Source organism: Arachis ipaensis, chromosome B05 (genome assembly GCF_000816755.2).
Source record: "Arachis ipaensis cultivar K30076 chromosome B05, Araip1.1, whole genome shotgun sequence".
In the NCBI taxonomy this organism is placed as follows: Eukaryota; Viridiplantae; Streptophyta; class Magnoliopsida; order Fabales; family Fabaceae; genus Arachis; species Arachis ipaensis.
In genome coordinates, this window is record NC_029789.2 from 121,451,793 (window position 1) to 121,462,616 (window position 10,824).

Here is a 10,824-nt window from a genome sequence, read left to right on the forward strand (position 1 = left end):
GGCTAATGCCCTTAAGATCACTTATGGACCACCCAAGAGCTGTCTTGTGTGTCCTTAGCACCTGAATTAGTGCTTTCTCTTCCTGTGGCCCTAAAGCAGAGCTTATGATTACAGGAAAAGTGTCACCTTCTCCCAGAAATGCATATTTTAGGGATGGTGATAGTGGTTTGATCTCGGGTTTAGGAGGTTTCTCCTCTTCCTGAGGAGTTTTCAGAGGTTCTTTTATTTCCTCTGGTTCCTCCAGATCAGGCTGAACATCTTTAAAAATGTCCTCTAGCTCTGATTCGAGACTCTCAGTCATATGGACCTCTTCCACCAGGGAGTCAATAATATCAACACCCAAGCAGTCGTCTGATGTGTCTGGATGTTGCATAGCTTTGACAACATTCAACTTAAACTCATCCTCATTGACTCTCAGGGTTATCTCCCCTTTTTGGACGTCAATGAGGGTTCGTTCAGTTGCTAGGAATGGTCTTCCTAGAATGAGAGTTGCACTCTTGTGCTCCTCCATTTCCAGCACTACAAAGTCAGTAGGGAAGGCAAATGGCCCAACCTTGACAATCATGTCCTCAATTATGCCTGATGGGTATTTAATGGAGCCATCAGCAAGTTGAAGACAGATCCGGGTTGGTTTGACCTCTTCAGTCAAGCCAAGCTTTCTGATAGTGGATGCAGGGATTAGGTTGATGCTTGCCCCAAGATCACATAGAGCTGTCTTGGTGTAGTTACCCTCTAATATGCATGGTATCATAAAGCTCCCGGGATCTTTAAGCTTTTCTGGAAAGCTTTTCAGAATGACTGCACTGCATTCTTCAGTGAGGAGAACCCTTTCAGTTTCTCTCCAATTCTTCTTATGACTCAAGATATCTTTCATGAACTTGGCATAAGAGGGTATTTGCTCAAGTGCCTCTGCAAACAAAATCTTTATTTCAAGAGTCCTGAGATAGTCTGCAAAGCGGGCAAATTGCTTATCCTACTCCTCTTTGCGGAGTTTTTGAGGATAAGGCATCTTGGCTTTGTATTCCTCAACCTTAGTTGCTGCAGGTTTATTTCCTACAGAGGTAGGTTGAGAAGCCTTCTTGAGGGATTTATTATCAGCACTTGCAGGTGTGTGATCCCTCACTGGCATTTGAAAGCCAGGGTTGGAAGCTGGAGTGGCGTTAGACGCCAACTCCTCATCTGTTCCTGGCGTCTGAACGCCAGAACTGTGCTTCCTTTGGGCATTCAACAACAGTTCCTTGCTTGTTTCTGGCATTGAACGCCAGTCCTGAGCATGGTTTGGGCGTTCAGCGCCAGCCTTCCACCCAATTTCTGGCGTTTTAGCGCCAGAATTATTTTTCCTTGGGCTCTTACTATCCTCAGATGGAATTTGGGTAGTTTGCTCATTTCTTGGCTTCCTGCTGCCTTGAGGTGGGGTATTTAATATTTTTCCACTTCTTAATTGAACTGCTTGGCATTCTTCTGTTATTTGTTTTGACAGTTGCTGCTTTGTTTGCTTTAATTGTTCTTCCATATTTATATTAGTCATCCTTGTCTCTTGTAGTCTCTCCTCGAATTCGGCTAACTGTTTTGTTAGAAAATCCAATTGCTGATTGAATTCAGTAGCTTGTTCAGTAGGACTGAGTTCAGTAGTCACTGTTTTAGCCTCTTCTTTCTTGGAAGGTTCGCTGCTTAAGTACAGATGCTGATTTTTGGCAACTGTATCAATGAGCTCTTGAGCTTCTTCAATTGTCTTTCTCATGTGGATAGATCCACCAGGTGAGTAGTCTAGAGACATCTGAGCTCTTTCTGTAAGCCCATAATAGAAGATGTCTAGCTGAACCCACTCTGAAAACATCTCAGAGGGGCATTTTCTTAGCATCTCTCTGTATCTCTCCCAGGCATCATAAAGAGGTTCATTATCTCCTTGTTTAAAGCCTTGGATGTCCGGTCTTAGCTGTGTCATCCGTTTTGGAGGAAAGTATTGATTCAGGAATTTTTCTGTCAGCTGTTTCCATGTCTTTTTGCTAGCCTTAGGTTGGTTATTTAACCACCTCTTGGCTTGGTCTTTTACAGCAAATAGAAATAGTAATAATCTATAGACATCCTGATCTACTTCCTTATCATGTACTGTGTCAGCAATTTGTAAAAAATGTGCTAGAAACTCTGTAGGTTCTTCCTGTGGAAGATCGAAATACTGGCAACTTTGCTGCACCATGATAATGAGCTGAGGATTCAACTCAAAGTTACTGACTCCAATGGAGGGTATACTGATACTACTCCCATATGAAGCAGTGGATGGGTTAGCATATGACCCCAGAGTCCTTCTGGACTGTTCATTTCCACTTAGATCCATGATGGAGAAAGGGAGATGATGTAAAATAAAAAAATTATTTTTATTTATTTAATTATTATTTATTTCGAAAATAAAATAATTTAAAATAAAATAAATAAAAATGGGTGAAGATTTTCGAAAAATGGAGAGAGGGAAAAAAAAGAAAAAAATGGTTAGGGAACCAAGAACACAGACTAACGCTCTAGCCAACTGAGTTATAAATGTAACACTTGTTTTGAAGAAGTATTTTTAAATAACTAAGAATGAAAAATTTATTTTTTTTTGAAAACTAATGTTTTGAAAAGGCACAAGAAAAACAAGAAAAATCACAAAACAAGAAAAACTAAAGATCAAACAAGAAAAAAAATTCAATTATAAAAATATAATTTTCGAAAAAAAAATTTTTCTTTGAAAGAAAAAAATAAGGATTCTAAAGTTTTAACCAAAAACAATATTAGAAGACTCTAAACCAAAAAGAAAAATTTTTCCTAATCTAAGCAACAAGATTCACCGTCAGTTGTTCAAACTCAAACAATCCCCGGTAACGGCGCCAAAAACTTGGTGCACGAATTGTGAATCACACTTTTCACAACTAGTACCACTAACCAGCAAGTGCACTGGGTCGTCCAAGTAATACCTTATGTGAGTAAGGGTCGAATCCCACGGAGATTGTTGGTTTGAAGCAAGCTATGGTTATCTTATTATTCTTAGTCAGGAGGCCAACAACAGTGTTTTTCAACTTCAATTGTAAAGAGTCAAAGGGCATAAATATAAATACTTATTATGCAATGATGGGGAATATGTTGGGGTTTTGGAGATGCTTTGTCTTCTTTATTTCAGTTTTTCTCTTGTACTCCTCTTCACACACGCAAGGCTCCTTCCATGGCAAGCTGTATGTAAGGTGTCACCGTTGTCAGTGGCTACTTCCCGTCCTCTCAGTGAAAATGGTCCAAATGCTCTGTCACAGCACGGCTAATCATCTGTTGGTTCTCGATCATGTCGGAATAGAATCCCTTGATTCTTTTGCATCTGTCACTACACCCAACAATTGCGAGTTTGAAGCTCGTCACAGCCATTCAATCATTGAATCCTACTTGGAATACCACAGACAAGGTTTAGACTTTCCGGATTCTGATGAATGCCGCCATCAATTCTAGCTTATACCACGAAGATTCTGATTAAGAAATCTAAGAGATACTCATTCAATCTGATGTAGAATGGAGGTGGTTGTCAGGCACATGTTCATGGATTGAGGAAGGTGATGAGTGTCACGGATCATCACCTTCTTCATAGTGAAGCACGAATGAACATCTTAGATAGGAACAAGCGTGTTTGAATGGAAAACAGAGATAATTGCATTAATTCATCAAGATGCTGCAGAGCTCCTCACCCCCAACAATGGAGTTTAGAGACTCATGCCGTCAAAGAGTACAAAATTCAGATCTAAAAATGTCATGAGGTGCAAAATAAATCTCTAAAAGTTGTTTAAATACTAAACTAGTAACCTAGGTTTACAAAAAATGAGTAAACTATGATAGATAGTGCAGAAATCCACTTCCGGGGCCCACTTGGTGTGTGCTGGGGCTGAGACTAAAGCTTCTCACATGCCTGGGCTGTTTTGGGCGTTCAACGCCAGGCTGTAACTTGTTTCTGGCGTTGAACTCCAACTTGTAACGTGTTTCTGGCGCTGGACGCCAGACTGCAACATGGAACTGACGTTGAACACCAGTTTACGTCATTTATCCTTGATCAAAGTATAAACTATTATATATTTCTGGAAAGCCCTGGATGTCTACTTTCCAACGCAGTTGAGAGCGCACCATTTGGAGTTCTGTAGCTCCAGAAAATCCACTTTGAGTGCAGGGAGGTCAGAATCCAACAGCATCAGCAGTCCTTTTTCAGCCTGAATCAGATTTTTGCTCAACTCCCTCAATTTCAGCCAGAAAATACCTGAAATCACAGAAAAACACACAAACTCATAGTAAAGTCCAGAAATGTGATTTTTAATTAAAAACTAATAAAAATATACTAAAAACCAACTAAATCATACTAAAAACTAAGTAAAAACAATGCCAAAAAGCTATAAATTATCTGCTCATCATAAAACTTAGAGGTGAGGTTGGATAATTGAGAGGTGATGGCTCTTGATGAATGGGGTATGAATGAGTGAAATATCTTTGATTTTGATCTTCCCAGCCACAACTTGAGTAGTGATCAAATTTGCCAAAATATGGACCATTTTGTGGCTCTGGAAAGTACCCCATTTCATGTTCTTGATACTCCCACCCACCATGAGCATAGTAAAGTGAATCATTCTGTGGTGGTGGAGAGTTTCCCATGAAATTTGATTGACTAAAATATGATGGATGCTCCTTTCTTTCCTGCAAAAAGCTCTGTCTCAAACAATAATCACCAAAAAAATTGGAATCTCCATTGTAATAAATGAGGGATTCTTAGTGTGGCAATATCACAAACAGTTAGTTAGCAAAAGAAAATAAGAAACAAAAGAAAACAAAGACAAAAGATAAGTGTCTAATCTAGTAAATTAATCAACCGGTAGTTTGTTAATCACAATTAATACCCGGCAACGGCGCCATAAACTTGATGCACGGAAACTTGTCTCTCAACAATTCTCCCTCGGCAAGTATACCGAATTGTCGTCAAGTAATAACTCACAAAAGGGTGAGGTCGAATCCCACAGAGATTAACGGATTAAGCAATCAATACTTGTGGCCGTGAAATGAAAATTAACTATTCTAGATGCTTCTTGTGGCCGTGATTGATTAATACTTGTGGGCTTGCTTCCTTGAGGTTGGGTGGTCCTTGTAAGTGAATCAAGTTGAGGTCCAGGTGCTAATGTCAGTGCTAACGTTAGCCACACTAACGCTACAAGTGTGGCGTTGGTGCTGAAGTTAGTGTGGCTAACGTCACACTTGCTACCCAGTTGGTGTTTTTGGGGCTTAAAAGATGCCTCTGGTTTGTACTTCAATTTCATGCCCAATATAGAGTATTATATATCGTTGGAAAGCTCTAAATTTCAGCTTTCTAACGCAACTAAAATTACCTCAATTGGATCTCTGTAACTCAAGTTATGCTCCTTTGAAGGGGACAGGGTCGCTGGCATAGTCGCTAGCGTTACTGGAAAAAGCGAGTCACAATAATGTTAGCGATCAGGGGCTTAATATTGCCAGGTTCTGGAGCTCAAACTAAATGTCCATCCCATACTATTATATATTGTTGGAAAGCCCTGGATGTCTACTTTCCAACGCCTTTGAAAGCGCATCATTTGGAGCTCTACAGCTCGAGTTACACTTCTTGGAAGGTGAAGAGGTCTGCTGGCCTTACTACAGGTTGATACCATGTTCATCTTTACACTTTCGGGGCAGGTTTTCTCCCTCAAATTCAGTGTCCACCATGTAGTGCCATATATTCTTGGAAAGATTTGGAATCTTACTTTCCAATGCCATTAGAATCACCTCATTTGGAGCTTTGTGGCTCAAGTTATTCTTGTTTGAAGAAGGCATGGTCAGGCTGCCAGGTAAGACTTTTATCCACATTAGTATAACTAATGTAGCCACTAACGTGGGTCTTCCTTTGCTTCGCAAACGTTAGTGGCACTCACTTTTTCCACTAACGTTGGCGTTTTCCTTTCCTTCCACGTTAGTTCCCACGTTAATGTAACTAACGTGGAAGCTAACTTGGGTCTTCTTGCTTCGCTAGCGTTATTGGCACTCACTTTTGCCAATAACGCTGCTCCTTCTTCAAAGTTAATGCCATTAACTTTCTCACTAACGTTGGGGTTTCTCTTTTCTTCCACATTAGTGCCCACGTTAGTGGAGCTAACGGGGTCGCTAACGTGGGTCTTCTTGCCCTTTGCTAACGTTAGTGGCATTAACGTTCTCACTAACTTTCCAAGCTTTCCCTCCTTCCACTTTAATGGCCACGTTAGTGGCACTAACGTAGCCACTAACGTGGCTCTTCTCTGCTTCTTGTTACCTGAAATCAATCAAACAAAGTACATCAAAGTCTTGCTCTTAATCATGAGATCATGCATCATCCATTTTATCATTCAATTCATGCATAATTCTCATGAAATCATTAAAAATTCACAATGTTTGCTTGAATCATGGTATGAATGCATTTTCAACCAAATACTTGCTTATTTCCTAAGAAAATGCATGAAACCAACCTAAAGCATACAAAAAATAGATAGTAAAACTAGCCAAGATGCCCTGGCATCAAATGTCCCATGATGGAATATTGAGAATTTCCTTAATGTTTACTCCTATGTGAATAGGCACCTGCCTTTTGAAGAAGATTCCTGATTTTTTCAAGTTTATAACTTGTCCTGATGGTATCCTATAGTTATTAAGTACTTGGATCAATTGGTATATCTTTTCTTCCATTGCTCCTGAAAAGATAATATAATCATAAGTGATGGCGTGGAAATCAGATTCTACACCAAAACTCACCGGCAAGTGTACCGGGTAGCATCAAGTAGTAATAACTCACAAGAGTGAGGTCGATTCCACAAGAATTGATGGATTGAGCAATTTTAGTTAGGTGATGAATTTAGTTAAGCAAATATTTGATGAATTGAGTGATTTTGATTGACAGAAGCTAAATTGCAAGTAATTAAAGATGCAGAATGTAAATTGAGCAGAAGAATAAAATGCAGAAGAGATAAATTGCAAGTAACTTAAAGAAAAAGAAAGTAAAAGAGCTGAAACTTATATTGCAATAAAAGTAAATTGTAGAAAATTAAAGTGCAAAAAATGTAAATTTCTGAATCTAAATTTGCTGAGAAATGTAAATTGCTTGAAGAGTAAAAGGAATTGGGTGCTGGGACTTGGAATTGAACAAGGAATTGCAAACTAAAGTAAATCAGAAAGCTCTTAGATGCAGGACTTCATATCTTGATCTCAGTAGCAGGAACAAAAATGGAAAATTTCTTCAAGAAATAAAATAGCAAGAGAATTTGAGTCAATTATGAAATCCTTGAAGAGAAATTGAAGATCGAAGAAGAGCAATGAGGTTAGAAAGCAGATCTAACTCCTAATTACTCTCTAGATCAAGCAGAAAATAAAATGCAGAAGAAAATGAAATTTTAAAACAGCAAAAGAAACTCATATCCAAATTCAATAGAATTCCTCAATCTCAATCCAAAAACCCAAAACAGAAAAGTAGAAGTTACAGATGAAAGAAATTGTAAACAGAAAACTAAACTCAGATTCAATACTTAGAGCAATTGAGAAGAGAGGTAAAAGATGATTCTCAAACTTAGAATCAATGAAGCTCTTTGGTGCACGAAATTGTGATCTCAATGACGCCAACATCTTGGTACACACAATCATAATCTTAATTCTTTGTCACAACTTCGCACAACTAACCAGCAAGTGCACTGGGTCGTCCAAGTAATAAACCTTACGTGAGTAAAGGTCGATCCCACGGAGATTTTCGACTTGAAGCAAGCTATGGTCACCTTGTAAATCTCAGTCAGATGGATTCAAAGGTTATAGAGTTTTAATAATTAAAATATATTTAAAATATAAAATAAAGATAGAGGTACTTATGTAATTCATTGGTGAGAATTTCAGATAAGCGTATGGAGATGCTTTCGTTCCATCTGAACCTCTGCTTTCCTACTGTCTTCATCCAATCCTTCATACTCCCTTCCATGGCAAGCTTTATGTAGGGCATCACCGTTGTCAATGGCTACTTCTCATCCTCTCAGTGAAAATGGTCCAAGATGCGCTGTCACCGCACGGCTAATCATCTGTCGGTTCTCGATCCTGTTGGAATAGGATTCAGTAATCCTTTTGCGTCTGTCACTAGGCCCAGCACTCGCGAGTTTGAAGCTCGTCACAGCCACCCCTTCCCAGATCCTACTCGGAATACCACAGACAAGGTTTAGACTTTCTGGATCTCAAGAATGGCTGCCAATAATTCTAGCCTATTCCATGAAGACTCTGATCATAGATCAGGAGGCTAAGAGATATGCATTCAAGCTTGTTTGCATGTAGAACGGAAGTGTTTGTCAGGCACACGTTCATAAGTGAGAATGATGATGAGCGTCACATAATCATCACATCCATCATGTTCTTGTGTGCGAATGAATATCTTAGAGAAGAAATAGGCTTGAATTGAATAGAAAAACAGTAGTACTTTGCATTAATTCATGAGGAACAGCAGAGCTCCACGCCTTAATCTATGGTGTGTAGAAACTCTACCGTTGAAAATACATAAGAACAAGGTCCAGGCATGGCCGAGAGGCCAGCCCCCATAAAGGTCTAAGATCGCATAAGACTAATCAAAGATCCCCCTTAACATGATAGTAAAAAGTTCTATTTATACTAAACTAGTTACTAGGGTTACAGAAATGAGTAAATGATGCAGAAATTTATTTCCGAGCCCACTTGGTGTGTGCTTGGGCTGAGCATTGAAGCTTTCATGTGTAGAGGTCTTCCTTGGAGTTGAACGCCATTTTGTAACCTGTTTCTGGCATTTAACTCTGCTTTGCAACCTGTTTCTGGCGTTTAACTCTAGAATAGGGCAGAGAGCTGGCGTTGAATGCCAGTTTTCATCATATAACCTCGAGAAAAGTATGGACTATTATATATTGCTGGAAAGCCCTGGATGTCTACTTTCCAACGCAATTGAGAGCTCGCCATTTGGACTCCTGTAGCTCCAGAAAATTCACTTTGAGTGCAGGGAGGTCAGAATCCAACAGCATCTGCAGTCCTTCTTCAGCTTCTGAATCTGATTTTTGTTCAAGTCCCTCAATTTCAGCCAAAAATTATCTGAAATCACAGAAAAACACACAAAGTCATAGTAAAGTCCAGAAATGTGATTTTTATTTAAAAACTAATAAAAATATATTAAAAACTAACTAAATCATACTGAAAACTATGTAAAAATAATGCCAAAAAGCGTATAAATTATCTGCTCATCACTCTTCAATCTCAATTCAAATTCCAAGAATAGAAATTAAAAGTTGCAGAAGAAATAAAATGCAGAAAGAAAAATCAGATCTAAATTTCCAAATCCCAAATTCAAAAACAAGTAAAAAGTAAAAAATCAGCAAAAGGTCCCTTTACAAATCAAATTAACTCCTATATATACACTTTCTATTTTGGTCTTCAAAGCTTGGAGTGGGCTTTTCAAAGTTGGCCTTGAATGATAAATGGATTTCAAGAAGGATGGGTCCGGTTTGGCTTTGGTTCAATTGAAGTGGAGGCATAGGTTCAATTCAGTTGGAGGCATGGTTTAGCTCCCAGGGGAGTGCTCCGCTCGGTTTAGTGAGCATGGTGCTCACTTTCCTTTGGCCTATCATGATTTTAGTGTAGCGCTCACTAAGTGAGCATTGTGCTCAATATTTGAGCGCTATGTATTATGTTGAGTGTGTTTCCCCCTTCGAACCTTGGTGTCCCCTTTTTTGAATGCTGCGCTTCCTAAATTTCCTTGGTGAAGGCACGAAAATGCTCACTTCAAGTGAGCATAGTGCTCACTTCTTTGAGCGCCATTTGAGTGCTCCTTGCCTTCCTTGGTTTGATGTGCGACAATTCTCACTAGAGTGAGCATAGTGCTCACTTGATTTGAGCACCAGCCTTGTCTTGGCCTTGCTTCCCTTGCTGAAGAGCACGCAAATGCTCACTAGAGTGAGCATAGTGCTCACTTGATTTGAGCGCTCCTTGTGCTCCTTCATGGTTGAGCGCCACGCTTTATTTTTATGGGCCACGCTTTTGAAAGCGTGGCCTAAGGTCCAAAGCGTGCTCAATCTTCAAAAGTGTGCCAAAATTTTCTCTTTCTACCATTTCTTCACCTACAAGCAACCACACAAACATGTCAAAGTATCACTAAATTCACAAGGTTTCTCATTCATTCATAAAATCAACTAATTCTAGCTTAAACCCTATGATTTTGTGTCAAATAAATGATGGTTGATTGATTTAACATAATCATGAAAATCCACTCCAAATCACTTACTTATTGTGCAAGAAAGTGCATAAAACCTAATGAAAACTAATGAAATAGGCTTGTGGAACTAGCCTAAGATGACTTGTTATCACAACACCAAACTTAAATCTTGTTTCTCCCCAAGCAAGCAGCAAAACAGAACAAGAACGAATGAAGACAGAGAAGGGTATAAGTCTTTATTTGCAAAACATTCAATACTGGTTAATGGGGTTTTCATGCACAGTATCTTAGAGATTTTTGTTCTATGGCTGAGACATCAACACTTATTTGTATCCTTACTCGAATTACACAAAAAATGATACTTGTTATTACTTGGTCCTTAGTTTTTCTTGCTCTCTTTCTTTTGATTGAGATTTATTGCTTAGCTGAGGCTTAATGTTATGTGATAAGGCAGCTTTTTAGAGTAAGCTTTCAGCCAGCATTTCCACCCCAATTGGTTCAAGATGCTAGGTGTTGAAACACCTCTATGGGCTTACTTGCTCAAGCCTCTCCTTAGCACACACACATCACAGGCATTTAGCTTTATTTTGTTC